The sequence below is a fragment of the Schistocerca gregaria genome, chromosome 11 (assembly GCF_023897955.1).
Source record: "Schistocerca gregaria isolate iqSchGreg1 chromosome 11, iqSchGreg1.2, whole genome shotgun sequence".
In the NCBI taxonomy this organism is placed as follows: domain Eukaryota; kingdom Metazoa; phylum Arthropoda; class Insecta; order Orthoptera; family Acrididae; genus Schistocerca; species Schistocerca gregaria.
In genome coordinates, this window is record NC_064930.1 from 109369792 (window position 1) to 109376995 (window position 7204).

Consider the following 7204-nt stretch of genomic DNA (forward strand, 5'->3'; position numbering starts at 1 on the left):
GCAGACTGCACATCTCTTTGCAGGCTTACTGTTGTTCTCTGCGCGTGGGATCCTCTCATTAAAATGCCTCACTGTGAGCCGTTCAGGCACAGGAGTTTTTGAAGGTCACCCACATTGAGGTAAAGTTTTCTTCCCGCGAATTTCCAGTAATTGTGTTATGACAGGGTGTCTACGTGGTTGAGGAAAAACAATCTGGATTTCCCGCTTAAAACTATACTTTCTCCCAGATGGAAATACACTTTTTCTGTGTTAAGTAACAGTATACTTTTCCTTGGAACTGTAAAACTTATCAATCCTTTGAGTGGTTGTGGTTTTATTCACCGGCGTAGAATTTCCCGGCACTTTAGAAAACGAAACTCAGGGGGAAAAAAAAGTTTTGGAAAGATGTCTGATGTGGAGCAACATCTACAACACATTTTCGTATTACGAAAGTATAAATTCAAATTCCATCAAACATCACATGTTACTTTCCGAAGGATTGAAATCGAGGTTGTGATGCGTTTTGTAAGCCAGTCGTATCTCGTGTCAAGCAATCTCGCCAACCGATGGCAGTGGATATTCAGAGCATAGGACACGTTATGTAGTCAGCCAATAGCAACATCACTATTAAGTAGTGGGAACACACAAATAGGAAAAGGTAATGGTTTAAATTACTATAAATAGTGTTGCTACAAGAAAAGAAAAGCTTTCACGTATAATATTGGTCTCTAAGATTAATAAGCTGCAAGAGAAGCTAAGCTTTCATACATAATGTTGATCTTTTTTTTCACGTCTCACACTTTGATACATCACACAAATGTGCCAGTAAAATTTTTTAACGAAGACACAAATGTCTGATCTACTGGGCTCGAAAATATTGTAAATGGTTGTCCTCAAAGATTTGATTTTTGAATGAGAGTCAAATGCTCTGTGATTTAAGAATTTAATTGGACAGTCATGCACTGAGTACATCTTGCGTAAAAGGAAATTTACTTTACTTGAAAATAATGCTTTTGAAACATACATTTGGAATATTTTCCCACGACCTGTTAGAAATAGATTTGCTTCAGCACTTGCACCAGATGACACACGCCGCTGCGCTTGCGCAGCTACGGTGACGCAGGAAGCCCGTATGTTCGTACGTGTAAAACATTGAAAGATCTTACATTATGTCATAAAAGAAACGACATTAGAGGATACTCCAAGAGCATGGGAATTTTGTGAACCATACTAAAGTGCATAATTCGGCTCGAAGTGCACATTTGTGTGTCCAGACTCGGATATAAATTTTCTTGGGGTACCAGTACTGTATTATCTCGTGTTTGGTTCTTTATTATGGCATAATACCATACGAGCTAGAAGATGAAAACGTGAACTTGAAATGCAGTGAACAATTGAAACTAGCCAATAGTGTGGAATTAAACACTTTCTTTCAAATAAATTTGCCTCAGCAGAAAAGATTAATAAAAGTCGAATTTCTTTAACAAACCGACAAAAATAACTTCGTTATTCTGCAAGGTGATTAACGCTTGCCTGTTAGAAAGGTGAAAACAAAATAAAATCTGAAACTAATCATATATTTTAGCTTTCTATAATTATGTGAATGTATTTTAATTCACTTGATAGCTACCGGCCACAGAAATCCATTTCGTTTTCATCTGACATAAGAGCAATAAACGAAGAGGAAACAACAAAACCACTTAACGTAAACAAGGGTCACATGGAAGCTACCACCTCCCCACTACAACTCAGGCCCCTCAGTGCATCAGGTCTGGATCTACTGATATTTCCAAGCCGAGACTATATTGGATGGTGGCACTCCCCCTCCCTCGAGCGTGAGAGTTAGTACGCAAAAAATTTTAAAAAATCGACTTTTCAAAAATATCTTCTTTTTGTAGCGCACATCTTTTTGAAGAGTCTGATACATAAAACATATATCTTCGAGAGAACGTAAGACATGTTGTTTGTCTTAAAGTGTGCCAAAGTGCAGTGCCAAGCCTCTTCACACAGCATTCTTCCATTGCACGTATCTATATTTCGCTCTGTGGAATTCAAATGTGTAATATTTTTTAATGGGTGCAATCAAACTGTATTCCGGCCAGTGGAAATTAAAATATCCTGTGGTGCCTCTCCTGCTCTCAGTCGGTCTGTGTGACATCCTGCCCCTCTTAAAAAAATCTCACAATTAATACTGAATTAGATTATTTGTAACCAGCAGAACAAGAACCCTTCAGAAAATTTGCAGTCTTTACTGCCTATTAGCTAATGACTTGCTCTTGTTTTGTGTGGCATAAAATTAAATATATGATACATAAAGCGAGTAAAGTTAAGAGACAAGCAAGACAATACACTTTTCTTCAGCACTTAAGCCCTAACTTTTTTCTCTCTAATCTTGTTACAGCTTTACATGACGCGCTTTCCTTTCTGGGAAAGAATCTATTACCTCATCAAAGATCAACAAAGTTTTGCTATATGAAAAAACGGAATGTTGTTGTCTAATATTAGAAAAGCTGTTAATACAAATAGTACCCAAGACTGGTGTGGTTTGTCGATCTGATATGTGTATTTTCCCAATATTGCAGCGATTGTTACACACACCAAATAAAACGAGACTGTTTTGGCACAAATGGTCATTTTTTATAACAATACAGAATATAATTCACGAAGTACCAATACCGAATGCCTATTAGGCCTACTACAAGCAAAAAGTTTCATGTTAGGCAGTAGTTTAACATTTCATTCATACTCTCTAGCTTCTGAAGCACGATATCGAAAAGTAGTAGTACGAAATTTTTATATAAATTTGGAATAGTCGTATTCTTCTGTAATTTGTGAGTTTCTTTGTTTCTTCTCCCTCCTCGTTCTAACAAGCAATCTTGTCATCACTAAATTCTGTATCTATTCATGCCACTGTCAACATTTATTATCTGGTTAACTTCACTAACCCTGCCATAATCGCCGGTTTAGTTATCCTGCATTTATTCTCCGCTTAGGCATTATTACGTGTACGTACAACGCGTTTTCCGCACTACTCCCAGAATAGAACTTCAGCAGCTGCTAGCTGGGGATTGTAGTGTAGCGGTCTGGCCAAATATTTTCTGTCAAAATTTCATTTTCCTGGATACACGGAGAAGACAATACGTAATGTTTGTTGCCTGTTATACCTGTTAGTCATTTATTTCCACTCTGGTAGTTTGAATCTATGCAATTCGCTAGTAATTATAACAACGCTGATCATTTGAGAACCCAGTCAACCGCGTAAACAGCGATTGTCATTCGCCCCTTCGGCTTTATTCGCTCAGCTCGTATAGACCCGTCCCTTTTTGTGTGCAGGAAAGTTTATTTCTAGATGAGACGGGGGGGATTCCCCTGGCAGAGACATCACATGCACTATGAATGCATTCATTCACAATTCAACTTAGAATTTGATCAAAAATGTTCAAAAACCAACAGGGATGCGTTCAAAATCGTATGAGTAATCGACAGACCAACGTGCGCAGGATGCTTGGCGCATTGTGAAACGAGGTCTTTTTACTCAGTAATATGAATTTGGCACTGACCCCCCTCCCTGAAGTTGCCGCCCGAGGCAGATACCCCTGTTTACCCCTTCCCCCTAGTTCCGGGCCTGTTGCGTATACGTGAATATGGCAGCATCGGCCCATCAGTAAAATCTGGCTGCTTGCTGCAATTGCTTGTACAGCTAACTGCCACACTTCTGTAGCCAGAAGCAGGAGAAGGTACTACTCACACGCGACTCAACTGCACATGCTTATAAGCTCTCTCGCAACTGCTACAACGAATTTAATGTAAACAGTTGTGACGTCACGCTCATCGGAGGCAATTTGTTGTTATGAAACACTGCATGTTGTTGTTGTTGTTGTTGTTGTTGTTTTGGTCTTCAGTCCTGAGACTGGCTTGATGCAGCTCTCCATGCTACTCTATCCTGTGCAAGCTTCTTCATCTCCCAGTACTTACTGCAACCTACATCCTTCTGAATCTGCTTAGTGTATTCATCTCTTGGTCTCCCTCTACGATTTTTACCCTCCACGCTGCCCTCCAATACTAAATTGGTGATCCCTTGATGCCTCAGAACATGTCCTACCAACCGATCCCTTCTTCTTGTCAAGTTGTACCATAAACTCCTCTTCTACCCAATCCTATTCAATACTTTCTCATTAGTTATGTGATCTACCCATCTAATCTTTAGCATTCTTCTGTAGCACCACATTTCGAAAGCTTCTATTCTCTTCTTATCCAAAAGATTTATCGTTCACATTTCACTTCCATACATGGCTTCACTCCATACAAATACTTTCAGAAACAACTTTCTGACACTTAAAGCTATACTCGATGTTAACAAATTTCTCTTCTTCAGAAGCGCTTTCCTTGCCATTGCCAGTCTACATTTTATATCCTCTCTACTTCAACCATCATCAGTTATTTTGCTCCCCAAATAGCAAAACTCCTTTACTATTTTAAGTGTCTCATTTCCCAGTATAATAATTCCCTCAGCATCATCCGACTTAATTCGACTACATTCCATTATTCTCGTTTTGCTTTTGTTGATGTTCATCTTATATCGTCCTTTCAAGACACTGTCCATTCCGCTCAACTGCTCTTCCAAGTCCTTTGCTGTCTGACAGAACTACTATGTCATTGGCGAACCTCAAAGTTTTCATTTCTTCTCTACATCTACATCTACATCTACATCCATACTCCGCAAGCCACCTGACGGTGTGTGGCGGAGGGTACCCTGAGTACCTCTATTGGTTCTCCCTTCTATACCAGTCTCGTATTGTACGTGGAAAGAAGGATTGTCGGTATGCCTTTGTGTGGGTTCTGATTTTATCCTCATGGTCTCTTCGCGAGATATACGTAGGAGGGAACAATGGACTGCTTGACTCCTCGGTTGAGGTATGTTCTCGGAACTTTAACAAAAGCCCGTACCGAGCTACTGAGCGTCTCTCCTGCAGAGTCTTCCACTGGAGTTTATCTATCATCTCCGTAACGCTTTCGCGATTACTGAATGATCCTGTGACGAAGCGCGCTGCTCTCCGTTGGATCTTTCCTCTCTCTCCTGCCAACCCTATATGGTGCGGATCCCACACTGCTGAGCAGTATTGAAGCAGTGGGCAAACAAGCATACTGTAACCTACTTCCTTTGTTGTCGGATTGCATTTCCTTAGGATTCTTCCAATGAATCTCAGTCTGGCATCTGCTTTACCGACGATCAACTTTATATGATCATTCCATTTTAAATCACTCCTAATGCGTACTCCCAGATAATTTATGGAATTAACTGCTCCCAGTTGCTGACCTGCTATTTTGTACCTAAATGATAAGGGACCTATCTTTCTATGTATTCGCATCACATTACACTTGTCTACATTGAGATTCAGTTGCCATTCCGTGCACCATGTGTCAATTCACTGCAGGCCCTCCTGCATTTCAGTACAATTTTCCATTGTTGCAACCTCTCGATACACCACAGCATGATCTGCAAAAAGCCTCAGTGAACTTCCGATGTCATCCACCAGGTCATTTATGTATATTGTGAATAGCAACTGTCCTATGACACTCCCCTGCGGCACACCTGAAATGACTCTTACTTCGGAAGGCTTCTCGGAACTCCTCAATCCAATCACACAATTGATCTGATAGTCCGTATGCTCTTACTTTGTTCATTAAACGACTGTGGGGAACTGTGTCAAACGCCTTGCGGAAGTCAAGAAACACGGCATCTACCTGTGAACCCGTGTCTAAGGTCCTCTGAGTCTCGTGGGCGAATAGTGCGAGCTGGGTTTCACACGACCGTCTTTTTCGAAACCCATGCTGATTCCTACAGAGTACATTTCTAGTCTCCCCAAAAGACATTATACTCGAACATAATACGTGTTCCAAAATTCTACAACTGATCGACGTTAGAGATATAGGTCTATAGTTCTGCACATCTGTTCGACGTCCCTTCTTGAAAACGGGGATGACCTGTGCCCTTTTCCAATCCTTTGGAATGCTTTGCTCTTCTAGAGACCTACGGTACACTGCTGCAAGAAGGGGGGCAAGTTCCTTTGCATACTCTGTGTAAAATCGAACTGGTATCCCATCAGGTCCAGGCCTTTCCTCTTTTGAGCGATTTTAATTATTTCTCTATCCCTCTGTCGTCTGTTTCGATATCTACCATTTTGTCAACTGTGTGACAATCTTCCTCTGTGAAACAGCTTTGGAAAAAGACATTTAGTATTTTGGCCTTTAGTCTGTCATCCTCTGTTTCAGTACCATTTTGGTCACAGAGTGTCTGGACATTTTGTTTTGATCCACCTACCGCTTTGACATAGGACCAAAATTTCTTAGGATTTTCTGCCAAGTCAGTACATAGAACTTTACTTTCGAATTCATTGAAAGCCTCTCGCATAGCCCTCCTCACACTACATTTCGCTTTGCTTAATTTTTGTTTGTCTGCAAGGCTTTGGCTATGTTTATGTTTGCTGTGAAGTTCCCTTTGCTTCTGCAGCAGTTTTCTAACTCGGTTGTTGTTCCACGGTGGCTCTTTCCCATCTCTTACGATGTTGCTTGGCACATACTCATCTAACGCATACTGTACGATGGTTTTGACCTTTGTCCACTGATCCTCAACACTATCTGTACTTGAGTCAAAACTTTTGTGTTGAGCCGTCAGGTACTCTGTAATCTGCTTTTTGTCACTTTTGCTAAACAGAAAAATCTCCCTACCTTTTTTAATATTTTTATTTACGGCTGAAATCATCATTGCAATAACCGCTTTATGATCGCTGATTCCCTGTTCTGTGTTAACTGATTCAAATAGTTCGGGTCTGCTAGTCACCAGAAGGTCTAATATGTTATCGCCACGAGTCGGTTCTCTGTTTAACTGCTCAAGGTAGTTTTCAGATAAAGCACTTAAAAATATTTCACTGGATTCTTTGTCCTTGCCACCCGTTATGAACATTTGAGTCTCCCAGTCTATATCCGGCAAATTAAAATTTCCACCCAGAACTATAAATTGGTGGGGAAATCTACTCAAAATATTTTCCAAATTATTCTTCAGGTGCTGAGCCACAACAGCTGCTGAGCCTGGGGGCCTATAGAGACTTCCAATTACCATGTCTGAGCCTGCTTTAACCGTGACCTTCACCCAAATCATTTCACAATTCGAATCTCCGTCAATTTCCTTCGATACTATTGCACTTCTTATCGCTATAAACACGCC